The sequence below is a fragment of the Lepidochelys olivacea genome (assembly GCF_965140295.1).
Source record: "Lepidochelys olivacea isolate rLepOli2 genome assembly, chromosome: 4".
Taxonomy (NCBI): domain Eukaryota; kingdom Metazoa; phylum Chordata; order Testudines; family Cheloniidae; genus Lepidochelys; species Lepidochelys olivacea.
The window spans coordinates 91,487,716-91,507,038 of record NC_140414.1 but is presented as its reverse complement, the minus strand read 5'-3'; the positions used below and the strand labels follow the sequence as shown (position 1 = coordinate 91,507,038).

Sequence of the window (19,323 nt, the reverse complement as noted above, 5' to 3'; positions counted from 1 at the left end):
GCCCTACTCATGAACTACTGGGAGTTGTGGCATCAAGTATACTTTTTTTTTTAAGAAGAAGAAGAAGTGGTTTAATGAAAGAATATCATTTGCTGTTTTGATAGTTCCCCTGCCCGCCCCTGCTCGGCATACAACCCTCCCCCTGGAAAAGTAGGGGTGTATGGAACAGAAATAATTTCCATAATCCTTTTTTTCCTTTGAAGATGTGTATACAGTACTAGCTGAAAGAGGTTTAAAATAATATGGCCTAACACTAATGAGGAAGTTAATTCAGGCTGATAACAAGAATAATTTCTGAACAGCGAGGACAATTACATATTGGAAAAAAACTTTCCAAGCAAGAATAACAGAGCCCACTGTTGGACTTCTTGTCCCTTTCAATGGAGGATTAAATTTTACTGGAAATGAAGCATGGAAATATGAAATGATGAAATATGGAAGGGGATCAGATTAAATGGCTATAGTGGTTTACTTTTTGATCCTAAAATCTGATTCTACAGATGCTACAAAACTGTTTGCAGACAACTAAATAAATCCCTGACACTATGTTGCAGTTCTTCTAAAATAAAAGTTTCTCGGTCATCATGTGATGGATTGACACGGCAGTGAGGTAGTATTGTAAGGATCTTTTCCCCCAAAATCATACTTGGTAACATAGCCTCCTTCCTATTTAAAGTACAGTTCTACTCTGGAGTGAATAAGAAGCATCCCTCCCCATCTCCTTGCATGCGGTATAACTTTCCCCACTTAATTCCTTGAGAAAAGTTAAGTAAAGTAGTCATCCTTAACATTTTTAAAAGGGTCTCTGGAGCATATTCTCTTAGTGTGTACCACCAGATTGTGCAGTCTTGAACTGTATGAGATACTGTCTCCATTCGTGTAATTACTTGTATGAGAATGCAAGAAAGGGAAGATGCCATGTGCTCTAGAGCACAATTCCCAAGTACCTTTGAAAGTTTATAGTAGTAGATCAGTTGGATTCAGGGAGGTTAGTAGTTCCTGGTACATCAAAATGGGAAATGGAGCCAACATTACGGAGAAAAATAAAAATGTATGAAAAGTAAGGTTGTTGAGTCCATTAGATCACAAGGGTTTAAAGGCTGCATTCAAGGGGAAGGAAGTGGCCACCCTGGGATTTTTGAGCAGACCTGCAAAACATTTTCCCTACCATGATCATATCATTATACAAATGGCTGGCTTGAGGATTTGCTTCAGGGTTAGTGAGATATTTTCCTTGCGCTTCTAAGTGACTCATGTTATGTAAAAAATATTCATATGGGATCTCTGGCTTTCCCCATGTCCTCTTGCTGTAGAAGTAGAATCATAGAATATCAGGGTTGGAAGGGACCCCAGAAGGTCATCTAGTCCAACCCCCTGCTCGAAGCAGGACCAATTCCCAGTTAAATCATCCCAGCCAGGGCTTTGTCAAGCCTGACCTTAAAAACTTCTAAGGAAGGAGATTCTACCACCTCCCTAGGTAACGCATTCCAGTGTTTCACCACCCTCTTAGTGAAAAAGTTTTTCCTAATATCCAATCTAAACCTCCCCCACTGCAACTTGAGACCATTACTCCTCGTTCTGTCATCTGCTACCATTGAGAACAGTCTAGAGCCATCCTCTTTGGAACCCCCTTTCAGGTAGTTGAAAGCAGCTATCAAATCCCCCCTCATTCTTCTCTTCTGCAGACTAAACAATCCCAGCTCCCTCAGCCTCTCCTCATAACTCATGTGTTCCAGTCCCCTAATCATTTTTGTTGCCCTTCGCTGGACTCTCTCCAATTTATCCACATCCTTCTTGAAGTGTGGGGCCCAAAACTGGACACAGTACTCCAGATGAGGCCTCACCAATGTCGAATAGAGGGGAACGATCACGTCCCTCGATCTGCTCGCTATGCCCCTACTTATACATCCCAAAATGCCATTGGCCTTCTTGGCAACAAGGGCACAGTGCTGACTCATATCCAGCTTCTCGTCCACTGTCACCCCTAGGTCCTTTTCCGCAGAACTGCTGCCTAGCCATTCGGTCCCTAGTCTGTAGCTGTGCATTGGGTTCTTCCGTCCTAAGTGCAGGACCCTGCACTTATCCTTATTGAACCTCATCAGATTTCTTTTGGCCCAATCCTCCAATTTGTCTAGGTCCTTCTGTATCCTATCCCTCCCCTCCAGCGTATCTACCACTCCTCCCAGTTTAGTATCATCCGCAAATTTGCTGAGAGTGCAATCCACACCATCCTCCAGATCATTTATGAAGATATTGAACAAAACCGGCCCCAGGACCGACCCCTGGGGCACTCCACTTGACACCGGCTGCTAACTAGACATGGAGCCATTGATCACTACCCGTTGAGCCCGACAATCTAGCCAGCTTTCTACCCACCTTATAGTGCATTCATCCAGCCCATACTTCCTTAACTTGCTGACAAGAATACTGTGGGAGACCGTGTCAAAAGCTTTGCTAAAGTCTAGAAACAATACATCCACTGCTTTCCCTTCATCCACAGAACCAGTAATCTCATCATAAAAGGCGATTAGATTAGTCAGGCATGACCTTCCCTTGGTGAATCCATGCTGGCTGTTCCTGATCACTTTCCTCTCATGCAAGTGCTTCAGGATTGATTCTTTGAGGACCTGCTCCATGATTTTTCCAGGGACTGAGGTGAGGCTGACTGGCCTGTAGTTCCCAGGATCCTCCTTCTTCCCTTTTTTAAAGATTGGCACTACATTAGCCTTTTTCCAGTCATCCGGGACTTCCCCGGTTCGCCACGAGTTTTCAAAGATAATGGCCAATGGCTCTGCAATCACAGCCGCCAATTCCTTCAGCACTCTCGGATGCAACTCGTCCGGCCCCATGGACTTGTGCACGTCCAGCTTTTCTAAATAGTCCCTAACCACCTCTATCTCCACAGAGGGCTGGCCATCTCTTCCCCATTTTGTGATGCCCAGCGCAGCCGTCTGGGAGCTGACCTTGTTAGTGAAAAAAAAAGTAGGAGAAGCTGCATGTGCAGAAGGAATCTGTCTCAGAGCCAGGAGTAGAATGCAGTAGTGCTTAGACCACTAGATCATGCTGCCTTTCATTCTATTTTGCTGCTGCCACTCTTTGCGGCTAAAGGTTGCCCATGCCACTGGGAAGGGTCTTGTGGGTGGCCATTGTGAAGCAGTGCTCCCCACAGCTGCAGGCAGATCTGAAGTCATTCCAGAAATCAAGGGAACAGTGAATACAGTTTCCACAACTTCAAAGGCCTACTCAGGACTAGGGCAGGTGAAGTGGGAGTCATGAGTAGGCTTGCCAACTTTCTACTTGCACAAAACCAAACATGCTTGCCCTGCCCTGCCCTGCCCTGTCCCTCCTATGAGGCCCCACCCATGCCCCACCCCTTCTCCGAATTACCGCCTCCCACTCACTCTAGCTCTGGGCTGGGATCGAGGGGTTCAGAGAGTGGGAGGAGGATCAGGGCTGGGGCAGGGTGTTGAGGTGCAGGTGGGGGAGTGAGGGCTCTGGCTGGGGGTGCGGGCTCTGGGGTGGGGTGAGGGGTTTGGAGTGCAGGAGGGGGCTCTGGGCTGGGGCTGAGGGGTTTGGAGAACGAGAGGGGGCTCTGGGCTGGGGCAGAAGGTTGGGGTGCAGGGGGTGTGACAGCTCTGGCTGGAGGTACAGACTCTGAGGTGGGGCTGGGGATGAGGGGTTTGGGGTGCAGGAGGGTGCTCTGGGCTGGGATTGAATGGTTCAGAGGGTGGGAGGGGGATCAGGGCTGGGGCAGGAGGTTGGGATGTGGAGTGAGGAGGGCATGCAGGAATGCAGGCTCCGGGTGGTGCTTACCTCAAGTAGTTCTCAGAAGCAGTGGCATGTCCCCCCTCTGGCTCCTACGCGGAGGTGCGGCCAGGCAGCTCTGCAAGCTGCCCTGTCCTCAGGCACTGCCCCCGCAGCTCCCATTGGCCGCGGTTTCTGGCCAATGGGTGCTGCGGGGGCAGCGCTTGGGGTGGGGGAAATGTGCGGAGCCCCCTGGCTGCCCCTACGCATAGGAGACAGAGGGAGACATGCTGGCTGCTTCCCGGGAGCCGCACAGCGCGGAGGCTAGCAGGGAGCCTGCCAGCCCCGCTGCGTGGTGCTGCCAACCAGACAGTCAATGACCAGCTGACTGGAGCCGCCAGGATCCCTTTTCAACTGGGTGTTCCGGTCAAAAACCAGACACCTGGTCACCCTCATGAGTAACCATGATCTTTAGGAAAAATCAGTAATAAGCTTTCAATCCTAGTAATGTGTTTACACTGGGTCTGTATTTCAATGTTATTTTCACTAGGAAAAGGGCTAGAGGCTTACCTTTTCTAAATAAAAGGCTTAGCCCTTACATTTCTGGTCCTATGTCCCTTCATTTCATATGGAACCCAAAGGCTGGCAGTGCTCAGAAGTTAACTTATTTGCATGAGTTTACTATTGTGACTGGTGGGGATAAAGTATCTATCATGAAATTACTTCTAATGGTGGATATGGAAAAGAGAAAATAGTGGTAGAAAACTACAATAAATTTAGGACCAGAAAGCCTCTTTCTTAGAATTCTGTAGGAACTAAAGAATGAAGTAGTTGAGCTACTAATAAAAAAATTAAAAATGGCACTGCAATCAGAGAACTAGAAGGTGGTCAAGTTTGTAACTTCCTCTTTACAAAGAGCTAAATGTGAGCCTAGGAATTACACTGATTAGCTGCCCCTTAGACACATTTTGGAGTAATGTGAAAGATCCAGTTACAGAGTGAGTAGGTGACTGCAATATGGTAAGGGGAAAAATCAGTGTAGCATTTGTAAGGGTAAATCATGCTTTCCTAATTTGTTAGAATTTAACTTTTAAAGAGTTAACAATTTAGTGAAAAAGTAGAAACTAGATTTAATTGAGACTTTCTAAGGCATTTGCTGAAATCTTACACGAGAGGCTGTTATGAAAACCTGGTAACCATGGGGTGAGACGTAAAGCACCCCTGTTATTGGTTAAAAACAACATAAGAAATAACAAATAAGTAGGAATATCAACCTCCAGGTGAGTCTTAAAGCCAGTCCCCAGTGTGGAAAATTGACTGTTAGTGGAGTACTTCAGGGATAAGATGGGGAGTAGTGCTGGCTGAGAATTTTCCACAGAAATTGGATTTTCAGTGAAACGGGTTTTTTTGTTAAGAGTTTCTACTTTCTACAGAAAATTTTGACTTTGAAGTTGAAATTTTCTATGAGAAATAGTTTCCAACCAGCTCTAGAGAGGATGTTCCAAGCAAGGAAAGATTTTAAAAAGCGAAACAAAACTAACAAAAAGAAAAGGAGTACTAGTGGCACCTTAGAGACTAACCAATTTATTTGAGCATAAGCTTTTGTGAGCTGCAGCACTTTCATGCATCCGATGAAGTGGGCTGTAGCTCCTTTTCTTTTTGTGAATACAGACTAACACGGCTTCTACTCTGAAAACTAACAAACAACGCTTACCCCCAAAAACAAACAAACAAGCCAACCAATCCTGAGATGATTTGGCTGGAAAGGAGAAGAGTAAATGGACGGATATATGAGACAAGCATATATAATATGATAAAATAACGTCTGATTGGATACTTATATTATGGAAAATGATACATAGAAGAAGACAACACTATGAATAGTAAAGGATACAAATTGAAAACTGATGAAAGAAAATACTTTTTATGCACCATGTAATTAATCTGTCGAATTCACTGCCATATATTTGGGTAAATAGCTTATCAACATTTTTAAAAAGTTTAGACATTTATAGGGATAAATATAGTATTTGCAGTTACACAAGCTAAGATAATGGTTATGAAAAATATCCAAATTATAAACTAATCACTACCCATGGTAAGGAAGAAAGTCTGCTCAGTAGGTTGTTATTACACGCTTAGCTAGGTATATTGGGAAGTGTATTCATTTTCCCCTCAAACATCCATCATAGGCCATTGTCAGAGACGGAATATTTGTGTAGATGGACTATTGGTTTGGTTCATTATGATGCATAGTGACATCCCCATCAGTCCTATGGTGAAGGTGAATAAAATGTAGAACAGTAGCTGCACATGAAAAAGGCATGGAATCGGGTGCTGATATTTTGTTTCCTACCATTGCTCTTATATGCAACGGGAACATATGGCCTTGTTAGGACTTGAAAAATGTACCAGATATTTACTAGCAGAGGTTTAATCTGCTGTGTGAAAGGCCCCACTAGCGAAGAGCCTGGGGAAATGACTGGTATGCAGCACTAGATGGAGAAAAGTGCTTCAATTCCTAGACTTTTAAGGCAAGAAAAGACTATTTGATTATCTAGTCTAATCTCTTGTATAACAGTCACCCATGCCAGTCACTCCAGTACTGGGCTCAGTAACTTGTATTTGACTAACACATACCTTCCAGAAAGGCATCCAGTCTTGATCTGAAGATCTACTTACCCAAGTGCCACCACAATGTTATTCCCTAGTTCCTGACTGAGGGCTCCATTTTTTTAATCAGCCTCTGGCTAGTAGGTGGTTTTAATAAACTTGGAGCTTCTGCACTTATGACTGCGGGAAGGGAAACATTTCATTCTCCATCCCTGCCTCACCACTGAGAGTGATGGGGTATCTCTAGTACTCTTCTCTTCCCCAGAGCCTCCTGGCTGCTGTGGGGGTGGGAGAGTAAGGAGAAAAGTATCTCCTACTCTTTTCAGCTCCATCTTCCATTTTGTTGGGTGATCCTCACAGGGCTAGATTCACCACAGGGACTTAAGCACTGCAATTCTCAGCATTGCAGCACCTAACTTTAGGCTGTCTAGTAGAATTCACAGCCTCAAGTTAGGCTCCTTATAGAATACATGGGGAGCGTTTGACACCTAAAAAGGAATTCACAAGAGACAGCCTGCTAAGTAGAGATCTGCCTAAGGTAGCTTAAGAGAGGTGTATAGTCTGCTCTACTCCCCATTCTCAAAGGGAGTCAGGGCCCCAAACCAGATTAGTAGTTTTTCTCCAAAAAAAGAGGGAAAGGTGGTGACATTCCTCCTTGCTCCCTCTCCCCAGGCTTTTGACCAGTGGATATAACATTTACAGAAGGTGTAGGAGATCTGGGTTCAAGTCTTGTCTCTGCCTGATAGAAAGCAGAGGCAGTGAGACCTGGGTCTCCCACCTCTCTGTTGACTGGGCTATTGGGTATTCTGAGGGGCTCTCAGCCCCTGCTGTTGGAGATGTTTCACTGTGTATACATTAAGTATTAAGTGGGGCAGAGGAGAGTGTGAGAGAAGAGTGGTTAGGGGGCACTCATCTGTGAGGTGGGAGATCTGGGTTAGGTCCCTGCTCCACATCAGGCAGAGTGGAGATGGGTGCTTGGGTGAGAGCTGTAACCACTGGGTATGAGAGTGGCACAGCACCTCTGCCCCGTGTTGTGTGTGGGGATTGACCCAATAGACATTCTCCAAGGTGGGGGACTACCTTGTTTGTGAATTGCATCAGGGTTTAGGCATGAGTTAGGTACTGAGCTGCTGGTTGGTATCAGGAATTAGGCAGCTGTACACATACCCAGCTGTCAAAATTTAGGCACCTGGAAGAATGTAATGGTGGAAACATAGTGTATGTGTACACTGCAATAAAAGACATGTGGCATAGCCCTGGTCAGTTGACTTGGGCAGGCTTGTGGGACTCGAGTTGCAGGATTATAAAATGGTGTGTAAATGAACAGGCTTGATCTGGAGTCAAGGCCCCACGGAAGGGGTGGGTCACAGAGCCCAGGCTCCAGCCCAAGCCCAAATGTCTATTTTTAGCCTCACAGCCTGAGCCCTGATAGCTCGAGTCAATTGACCTGGGCTCTGAGACTCAGTTCTGTCATTTGTTTAATGCAGTGTTGATGTACCATAGGTGCCTACAGGGGTTAGGCACTCCCTGAGTAGTGGTTTTGTGAAAGTCAGTGGTGCCTAAATAGTGGACTTATTGTGCCTAAAGTGGCAGTTTAGTGTCTAAGTCACTCTTGTGAATCTAGTCTCCAGTGCCTACCTCTGCTGCTTTTAGCTTTGCCAAGCAGCAGTATGGAATGGACTTGATTCTGGACAGTTTCACTCCTGCAGTGGGATTTTGAATAGGCTTGGTGAAACTGACTAGAGTCTTCTTCATTTCCCTCTCCTGCTGCTTGGCAAAAGAGGCTGTTGTGCTTTATTTTATTTATTTTCTATAGTGGGAGTGTTAGCTTTAATTTTGACTTTCTTGGCTTTCATCTGTTTGTGTCACAATCTTTGCTATTTAAACTTTCTCTTTACATTTATACTTCCAAACTTTACTCTGTTATGGATTTTGGTGCCCCTCTGCCCCCTCCCTAAAAAAGTTTATTTTGAGAGTATAGCTTTAAATAGCTAGTTCCTCCCATGGGCTGATTTATAAATCAGTGCTGTGGAGGGGAGTTAGGGACAGCACTGTGTGGCAATGTTACAAGCAGTTTCTGTAGATCTCTTGGGAATATCTGGGATTCAAATGATGATATATAGTACTGCTGTGTAACAGTTTGGGATACCGTGAAGGTCAGATTAAATGACCAGTACTGGGGGCCAATAGAGCTATTAAGAGTTTGTTCCTAAGGAAATCTGTTAAACCTCTTTGTTACACTTGAAGCTTCACACTATCAAAACTACTCTATGTGCTCGCCTTAGTCAAGTAGTGTCAGTGTTTTATCAACAGATAATTGAGCTGCTGTAAAAAATTTTTGGAAAACAGAGCTGTGACTAGCCATTTTTTGTTTATGATTTTTCTTCTAAAAACAAACTGAAAAGAGAATTAAGGAAAACTTGAAAGAATTGGTAAGTGATAACTCTATTTAATATAGTAGGTGCCATAGGTTAAAGTAGAATGTCAACAGTCTGGTTAGATCATAAGACAACAAAACAAACTGAAACAAATATTTTTTTAGTCTTTATACAAAATGTGTAAAAGACATTAAATTTTTTAAAATGATATGAGAATTACATTTATTTTCCTGGAAAATTAGTCTACCTCACTATTTTAGAATTATCCTATTCTTAGTATCTAATTGTAATTATTGAGCTTTTTTTTTTTTCACTTCAAAATTTGTGTGTGTGTGTGTGTGCTTTCAGACTTCCACATAAACAGCATTGCTGTATATTCTCACACTATAAGTGACCCACATGATATTTCTTTGCAGGAACCTGGTATTATTTTCAGAATAATGGTGTGTGTGTCTGTGAAATTACATTCTAAAGAGTTATTCTTAATTTTATACAACATTTTTCATTGGCGTCTTAAACATTGTGTGAATCCTTTTTTATGACTCTGAGTATGGGGGAGTTATTGGGAGCTTTAAAGAACTAATTTTTAAAAAGTGCAACCTACATCTTTAGTCAGCATGTTGAAAGCAAATGCTTGCTGTACACTTCCCGATTAATCCTTGGTATCCAGATAAAGAGAAACAGGTGAGGGTTTGTTTGTTTAAAATGTTTGTGCCTTACTTTTATTTTTGGTGTAGTAAATTGTTAACAAGAGCCTCTTTCACCTTCTCTTCACCCTGTATGTGGGCTAGACTTTGTCATTCTTATTCATGTTGAATAGTACTTTATTCCGCACTGCAAGTAGTCCACAGCAACTCATAGACTAAGGTACTGCTCAGCACGAGCAAGGAGCATAAAATCTGGCCCTAAATAAATCATAGTTGTAATTGGTTTTGTCTGTGTGTATTTTGTTGTTTTGTTATTTAAATCAGCTATTTGTTTAGTTTCCTATTTCCGGATCCTACAGTCTTTACTCAGGCAAAACTTCTACTGACGTCTCTGGGAGACTTCAGCCCAGAGATTTCACTGGGAGTTTTGTGTAAGAGCTGCAGGATTGGGCCCACAGTGTATATGTGTGAGGCGTCACAAGAAACCAGATGTAGTGTCTGAATTAGAACCCTGCATAGGATTAGTGCAGAGCCCTGGAGCAGGACCAGGATCCCCAGGGTCTCACAGGACCTGCTGCCATAATAGGAGGAGTGGGATTAAAAATAGTCCCACGCAGGACTCTAGTCTGGATTTCTGATTGTCAGTGTGTGCATTCCGTGGTATGAGAGCCCAGACTTGAATTTCTGTTAAAGTCAGTCTTTTGGTTGCTTAGCATCTCATTGGAAGGACTTCTTATTATGCAGAACTGAGCCCGTTCAGTATGTGCCACAAAAGTGAGATAATAATGACATTTAAATAGGATGGTTTATTGGTAACGTTAATTAATGCATTTGAAAATGTGAGGGTTTAGAAAACATTGGCTGGTGCTGCCGTTCTCTTCTCTTTGAGGGATCTCTAATGCAGTAAGATGTTTGTTATTATTTTAGTTTGGAGACTGCCTCTCAGCTTGCACAACTTGAAATTTTACTTAGTGGCTTTGAATCATTGTAGTTAAGAACTGTCCATTATTGCTGTTCAGAATAAAATTTTTAATTTTAAGCCAACATGGATATAAAATCTTGGAAACCAATAGTATTTTAAAAGCTTCCAGGAGGTCTGGCACATTTAAAACTGCAGTGAACTAATGCCCTGGTATTTTAATGACTTTTGAAATAATATGACCTTTTAAAATTTTACTTGGGTTTTCTTTTTTCTATCAAGAGCCTTAAGACTAAAATGTGTATTTAATTATCCTGGTCTGTAGCTCCTAAGCATGGGATCATTTTAGAAGATTATATCAGATCTCTAATGACTTTATTAATCTATAAAAAGAAAAGGAGTACTTGTGGCACCTTAGAGACTAACAAATTTATTAGAGCATAAGCTTTTGTGAGCTACAGCTCACTTCATCGGATAGCGAGCTGTAGCTCACGAAAGCTTATGCTCTAATAAATTTGTTAGTCTCTAAGGTGCCACAAGTACTCCTGTTCTTTTTACGGATACAGACTAACACGGCTGCTACTCTGAAACCATTTATTAATCTAGATATGAAAAAGGTTCTTGGTGGTAATGCATGAATCTGTTCATACAACACTAGCCAATGATACTTCTTCGATGGTATCAGAATGATCTAAAATTACAAACTGAGTCATAACTTTTCCCTGGGTATGGCAATGGTTGCAGTCATGTTACAGCTGTTAGTATGAGTTTGTCATATAATATAATTCCAAGAAAAACACTGAGGGCAAGATTCTGATCAGAGTTATGCTAGAATAACATGGCGTAATTGTGGGTAATTGAGATCAGATTCTGCCCAAGTACATTCCCAATTATATTTCTTATCTTTTACTGTATTCTGCTTCTATATTTCTTAGTCTTCTGGAAAAATGCTGCCCCTAATGGTAAAAGCATTCAATGTAGTACACATGTATATATACCATAGTGTATGTACTCCAGTGGTGAGCTGGAGCCGGTTCGCTAGAACCGGTTGTTAAATTTAGAATTTAATTTAATTTAGAATCGCGGAACAACCAGTTCTAAAAGGGCTTCTAAATTTAACCGGCCAAAAGTGGCGCCTTAGGCGCCGCCCTCACGGGTGTTCCAGCCCTGGAGCACCCAAGGGGAAAATTTGGTGGGTGCAGAGCACCCACCGGCAGCTCCCCGCCCCACCCCTGGCCCCAGCTCACCTCACGTCCACTCCACCTCTGCCTCCTCCCCTGAACGCGCTGCCCTGCTCTGCTTCTCCGCCCCCCACCCCAGGCTTCCCGCGAATCAGCTGTTCATGCGGGAAGCCGGGCCGGGCCGAGAAGCAAGCGGCGGCTTCCCGCTCAGGCCCAGGGAGGCGGAGGTGAGCAGGGGTGGGAGGGTGCGAGGAGGACCGCCCGCGCCGCAGCAGGTAACCTGGGGGTGGGGGTGCGCAGGGGAACCGCTCCCCGCCCCAGCTCACCTCCGCCACCCTCGGCCTGAGTGGGAAGCCGTGGCCTGCTTCTCAGTCCTCCCCGGCTTCCCACCGAACAGCTGATTCGCTGGATGCCGGCGGGGCAGCGGGGGGCGTGGAGAAGCAGAGCGGGGCGGTGGGTTCAGGGGCGGAGGCGGAGCGGAGGTGAGCTGGGGCTGGGTGAGGGTCGGGGAGCTGCCAGTGGGTGCTCTGCACCCACCAAATTTTCCCCTTGGGTGCTCCGGGGCTGGAGACCCAGGGAGTCGGCACCTAAGGCGCCACTTTTGATGTGATAAGTGGGGGAGCAGCTGCTCCCCCTTCTCCCCCCCCCGCCCCTAGGAGCCAGAGGGACCTGCCGGATGCTTCCTGGGAACTGCCCCAGGTAAGCACCACCGGGACTCCCCACCTCGCCACCCGGCAGGTGCCTCTGGCTCTTAGGGGTGGGGTGGGCACCCACTACAGTGGCCCATGAGACCCTCCTGCCCGGTTCTGGGGGCAGTCAGGGGACAGAGGAGGGGGTTGGATGGGGCGGGGGTCCTAGGGGGGGGCGTCAAGGAACGCGGGGGGGTTGGATGGGGCAGGAGTCCCGGGGGGCGGGGGTGGGCAACGACCCCCTCGTGGAGTGAGGAGGGAACCCGTTGTTAAGATTTTGGCAGCTCATCACTGATGTACTCTAATATTTATTTAGTTTTCTAGTCTCTGTAGATGTCAATAATCCCAAACCAAGAAGGTAATAAACTGCAAATCTTGTTAACAAAAGTTGGCTGTACCTTCCTCAAAGGAGCAGAAAAGGTGGTACAACAGAGTTCCATGACAGTCCAAGAGGGACAGCGCTTAAAGCAGAACAGCAATCCTCTAATTCATATAATCATACTCCTCTCTGGATCATTTCTTAGAAAAGCAAAGTGAACCACATAATCAGTCATATCAAAGGCAGCTGATAAATTTGAAAGAACCAGGGTGAAATCATGACCCCATTGAAATCAATGGGAGTTTTGCCACTGACTTCAGTGCGGCCAGAATTTCACCCTCTTTATGCATTGCTGTAAGGATATTATATAACCCACAAGACCAGCAGTAGATTGTGTTGTACCCAATCCTAGAACCAAACGGACAGGGTAAGGGAACTCTGAGGACTCCAGTTAGTACCAAACTAACTAGCCATAATCTCCTTTCTATCAGGGATGCTAAGTCAAAAGCAAATCCTATTTGTCCGAATGAATTCCCCCGGAGATAGCTTGGAAATCTTAGCCAGGCGAGAGAAGCAAGCTCCTGAGATGCATCCAAGAAGCATGTGTGTATTCTGGAAGCCATGATCAGTGTTTGCAAGACAGAGATCTCCCTAATGACTCTGGCCACACTGCTTTCTATTCTTATTCATAAAGGGAAGATTTGGAGACCTCTTGTGTTTAGAAGAGGCAATCCTAGAAGACTAGTGTCTCAGATTTTGTAAGTGGTGCTGAAAATGAAGAAACAGGGGAGCTCCAACTACCTAGGAGGATGAATAACTATACTTCCCTCTTCCTCCTTATAATGAGATACACTAAAGTGGTTTTGCAAATTCTGCTCCCCTCACTAGGAACATGAACTGGGTATTTTCCATCGCAGCTTGCACTAATGTAGCATTTTTAAGCATTGGTTTTGAAATGTATTTTGTCCTGCTTGAAAGCAAATACATGCTAGAAAAATGTTTCGTTTGGCTAAGTTTCTACATTCCTTGTAGGGTAAATCATCATAATCATGTATAAAGAAATAGTTGCCTTGCCTTGTCAGGATGACAATAATAACAAAGAAGAGAGATTTTTTGATGGTATGGAATTGACAAGCCAGCGGGGGTGCCAGAGACTGTGGTGGAAGAGAGGGTAAGGGTAAGAGTTCTAGAAGGAAAGCATGGTCCCTTCTACAAATTGACCTAAAATACTTGTTACTGCTTTGGAAATGTGTCAACAATCCTAGTAGGAGGAAACACAACATTTTCAAAGTACTTATTTTGACTAAATCCTGACACCAGTGAAATCCCTGGACGCAGTACTTCAGATGTGGCCTCACAAGTGCCAAATAGAGGGGAATAATCACTTCCCTCGATCTGCTGGCAGTGCTTCTGCTAATGCAGCCCAATATGCCGTTAGCCTTCTTGGCAACAAGGGCACACTGCTGATGCATATCCAGCTTCTTGTCCACTGTAATCCCCAGGTCCTTTTCTGCAGAACTGCAGCCTGTAGCAGTGCATGGAATTCTTTCTTCCGAAGTGCAGGACTCTGCACTTGCCCTTGTTGAACCTCATCAGATTTATTTTGGCCCAATCCTCCAATTTGTCTAGGTCACTTTGGACCCTATCCCAACCCTCCATCTTATCTACCTCTCCCCCCAGTTTAGTGTCATCTGTGAATTTGCTGAAGGTGCAAACCATCCCATCATCCACATTATGAATATGTATATGATACTTTTATGGAGACTTGTACACTTCTGTAATTGTTTCCATAATGAAATGTAATTATTATACAAGACTATGGTATGTACCAGGACTCAAAGAATTTGAACTGTTTTCCTGTTGTTATTTTTGTAGTTCTGCACCTAAGATGAAAAAAAAGACCGTGCTCTAAAATCATTACAGATATTGTACCCAATTACACTCACAATTTATTATGAAAATTAACACAAACAAAACTGGTGGTTGGTTTTTCTTTTTTAAATCCTCCTTTCAGTAAAAGGAAGTGCTATTGTATATGTGGACTGAGGAAAAAAGCTTAAATGAATAGTTTGAAAACAATATCTAGTTTACTAGATATGTTTAACAGTTTAATATAAGCAATGTACTGATTTGCTGTATTTTGTCAATTATGTCCTGTACAATTGTGTGGCTTCCTTTGCCTTAATTCCTAAGTAACCAACCAACCAATTGGGATTTTTTTTTTTGCGGGGGCACGCGTGTGTGTAAAACATATACACACATTTTACATGGATGGGCTATTACCAGCAGGAGAATGAGTTTGTGTGGGGGGGGGCGGAGGGTGAGAAAACCTGGATTTGTGCTGGAAATGGCCCAACTTGATGATCACTTTAGATAAGCTATTACCAGCAGGACAGTGGGGTGGGAGGGGGTATTGTTTCATGGTCTCTGTGTGTATATAATGTCTACTGCAGTTTCCACGGTATGCATCCGATGAAGTGAGCTGTAGCTCACGAAAGCTCATGCTCAAATAAATTGGTTAGTCTCTAAGGTGCCACAAGTACTCCTTTTCAGTTTTTTTTTTAGTTAGATCACTAATGTCCCAATCTTGCGTTGTGCTCCGTATAGGCCGGCACAGAGCACTGTTGAAGTCACACAGGGCTCTGCACAGGTGCAGGCGTCTGACATCGAAACACAGCACAGGATTGCTACTTAAATCAAATGAATTATATTCACGTCTACCAACAAGGTAGCCATGAACATAGCTATAAAATTCTAAAGGAAATACTCTTTTCTGCAGTAATATCAGGATCTTCAGTAGATTTTTAATGTCAGACAGCTTGTATCTTTCCTGGGTGGTGAATGTTTAAAGTAAAGAAAAACCAGTTTACTATTGATTACAAACAATGGGGCCACTGACCTGGGCGGCCGTTGTTCACACTGACGTCAGAGGGAGTTGATGACACTCAGCACCTTACAGCTCTGCCACATTTATTTTTAGAGGCTGAGGTTTCAGAAGAAAAATCAAAAGAAGAGGGTCCTATAATCTTCAGGGGAATATGAGGCAATTAGCTGTTGTCTTAAAAGCAGGAGTATTTTTAATTTTTAGATCTATTCAATATTTTGAAGAAATACACTTGCTGTTATAGGATTCTAGCTTTGGGGGTATTTTTACCCCAGGCTTTTGATTTCTGGGGGGCAGTATCTAATTTACTTGGTTTAAAAATACTTGGCACCTGGAGGACGCGGGGTAACACCTTAGGGGTATGTCCCCTGAGAACTGGAAAAGTTTCAAGGCTTTTGTGGAATCACAGGAGGGCACTGTACTGGGCAAAGGAAAAGTTTTTAGCTTGCAGCAGGAGTAGGCGTAAGGTTTTTCAAGAGTAATTCCTGCCTCTCTCCTCCCAAGAATTCTTTTCCACTTAACAGTTTGCACTCCTGACATAACTGTATCCCCCTGCTGCTGGCCCCTCTCTCAGGCTGGGTACTAGCAGGGGAGGAGAGATCAGGTGGGGAACATGGAAGAGCTGGGAGCATGGGACAGCTAGGGTTGCCAGTTTTGGGTGGACATACTCCTGGAGTCGAGGTTTCATCACATGACATAATCTTTAATTAAAGATTAATCTTTACTTCTTGGACACTCCAGGACAATCCTGCAGGATTGGCAACCCTAGGGACAGCTAGGGAAGCAGGAAGGGAGTCCCGTGCACTTCAGGGGAGAGAGAGAATAGTAAATGGGAGGAAGGCAGAGCTCAAGTTGGCAAGGATGGAGTAGGAGTGGTAGGGGTGACGTGCAAAGTATTAATATCTACAGAGGTTTAAAGTGGTTCTTGTTTTCTTTTCATAATAAGAATCCTTTACCCCCTTTTTACTTTTATAAAAGAATATCCTGTGTTGTTATGGGAAATGGTGTCCTGAGCCCCAGTCCTGCAATATTGTTCTACATAGATGAATAACGTGTCTGAAGCAGTTGCCTTGGCTCCAGGATTGGGACTTGCTTAGAATGGCTAAGGCCAGGTTGTCTCTGGCCCTTGTGTGTGGGAACAGAAGGTACGGCTTGAGGGGCTTTCCATATCCCCATCTTACATAACTGCAGACCCTGCATATAGGGAGCAGAGGGACTGGTCCCACTTGGGGTTGCAAACTGTCTCCACAAGCGTGGGAAGAGGAGGAGTATGGCCCCCTCTCCTGCACACAGGCCTCAAGAGCAGGCTAGTTGAAGGACTGTGCCTCCCAGAGTACACTCTCAGATGGTGTATCTCCACTTTGGGGTGTACACAATCTAGAGTGCTCTTCATTATGAAAAGTGTAATGACATGATACACTAAAAAAACCAAACCAGTGTAAACAGTTGAATAAAAATGTTACTGCGTTTGGGGTTTGGTGTGTGGTTGTATTGTTCATAGAGTATTTTTTTTTGTATGTCATTGGAAGCAATAAAACTACAGCTATACTTTTCGATTTAGTTCATTCTGGAAGATAATTTTTAACCAACTGAGGCTTGCTTATTGGTTATGTCACAGGAATATTTGGACTGTTATTCCAATTACAGTCCTTAGCACTTTCATATTTCAAACCATATATAGGAGAATGTGCAGAACAGCATGTCTCTATAACAGTTCAGCAGAACTGGGGTATACTCTCTAGCTACACTTCTTATTTTATTACAACACTGTTTTCAAAGGGGTGATTTCAGTTTTTTAAAATAATTACTTCAACTAATGCAGAAATATTTTAAACATTTCAGCATTGGATTGTGTGGGTTTGAAGATTAGGTTTGCGAGTGCTTTATAATAGTACTGTAATGGTGGATTTTCCTTTTATAAGGACTGCAAATATGAAATCTGAAGATATTTCCCTTCCCCAGGAGGCCAGAGAATGTTTAGGTGCTTTTTTTTTAAATGCAAACATCTTTAGAGTAATGCAAGTCCCTATCTATGCGTGATGGACAAAGATGCCCATTCAGGTATTAACACCAATTGCGTGCATGTATGTGTGTGTTTAAATATGAAAAAAGAAGCTAAAAAAGAGTTCACTTTGTGGCTATAATGAATCTGATTTAAATTGAACAGCAGTAACACAGGTTTTTTTCCCCCTGGTGAGTAAATAGCCCTGTAAGCTTCCTATCATCCAATCACCTGTGGTTACTCTGCCTCCACCCCCAGGAGCCAGCAGCTCCCACCTAACCCACAGTTTTAAAGCAGATAGTGTGGCAAAATCATATAGAACCGTTGCTGCTCACATTTAAGGATACATTACTGCAGGAGTCATTTATAAGAAAGGCAGAAGCTTGTCCAACAAAAAGTTGCATTGAACCAGAAGGTCAGTAATAAAGTTTCATGCTAAGAAACTCTTTTTTAATAAAACAGTCAGTTTCAGTACACATGAAGATTTTTAATATCCTGAAAAGGTTATGGATTATCAAATATATTAAAACAATTTACTAACGTTTTATATGCTTTTGAAAAGCAAGACCTGTGTCATGCAAGTATAAATATATCATACCTTAAAGTATTAACCCTATTAATGCTTCTCTAACTATCTCCTTTCAAATGCCATACTGATCTCCTTTCAAATGTGTTAATCAAATAGAGATGGTTTCCACATTAACCTAAACAAAGACCATTTCTGTTTGAAGGAGGCTAAGTGTTTAGACATTGTTCTGTTGTCTTGCTTTTCTTAAATATCATTACATTAATCTTTCTTTTTTTAAATATTAACAACTTTTGTGAGGATCTTATTCATATCATCAGCATTTATAATGCACAAAATTAAAAGTACAGTTATTCATATGAAATCATGTATTGATATGTTAGTCTCATGTTTGCACATTCTGCAACTTTCAAATCTTTGTTCTCTTAATTTCATAGAGGATGAACAAAACCAAAGTTAAACATCCTCATGCCAGGAAAGACAAATCAATGCTAAAATTGAATTAGGCCAAATTAACTTAAGATGGTAGTTATAAGGAGAGCTGGTATAGTTGGAGAGCATATTGGTACAATTTGTTTCAGGTTTTTTGAAGGAAATAGAGGCTGAGGAAGGATTACATTTTTATCTGGAGAAGGTTTCCATATTTCTTTCCATTTTGAATATTCTACGGGAATTGAGGTCTGTAAAACAACATGTCTGATAGATATGAACGCTACTTTCTTTTTAAAAAATGGCCTATCAGATGAAGTCCTGTAAATAATGTGAAGTCAGCAAAATATGTTTTAAGAACAAATAAAGGTACCAAAAAACCTCTTGAAAATTACTTTCCCCCTGGAATATTTAAGCATATATGTTAACAATAAAATTACATTTTGGACTGCACATAGTGCTTGCTTTGTACAGTACATACATTTGCCATTTATATTATAGTTTAAAAAATGCAAAACTCAGGATGAAGTATTTCAAGAGCCTACCACAGGATAGTAATTAAATTGTAAGGTGTGTCTTCTAACACCCCTAGACAGGGGAATGATTTGTAATTTTTATGTTATGTATTTAAAGCAAAATTTTATTTCTCAGAGTGAAGGCAGAGATTAGAATATAAAATGTAGATTAAATTGTTTTTCTGTAGGCATACAGACTGTCCATATACACCTATTGATTTTTTTCAGTTATTTATGAAGTTTTGCGACAAAATTAAGACCAATTCCTGAAACACTTTACATGTCTGTGGAAGGGTCAAACCTATTTAAGAGCTGTATGGAGACTTTGTGGAAGAGGACTCTGTATCCCATGAGTACTGTGACAGTTTAGGGGTCTGCCTGGGTACAAATTTGAATTTTTTGATATTATGAACCCTTTGTGTTCTCTCTCTCTCTCTCTCTCTCTCTCTTTCAAATTACAAACTCCAGTTTGTTTTT

The 19,323-nt window shown here is 42.8% G+C and overlaps 1 protein-coding gene across 3 annotated transcripts in view; it reads left to right on the top strand.

Moving 5' to 3' along the window:
* SLC7A2 (solute carrier family 7 member 2) overlaps positions 1 to 19,323 on the top strand; it is a 109,854-nt gene that overhangs the window by 45,776 nt on the left and 44,755 nt on the right. For 2 of the 3 annotated variants that reach the window (XM_084626208.1, XM_084626206.1), the window contains exon 1: positions 17,706 to 17,791. The exons of the other annotated variant lie outside the window; for it this stretch is intronic. The gene's annotated coding sequence lies outside the window, so the exon portion shown is untranslated. Of the gene's footprint in view, positions 1 to 17,705; positions 17,792 to 19,323 lie in introns of those variants that run through there. 3 annotated transcript variants of the gene reach the window in all.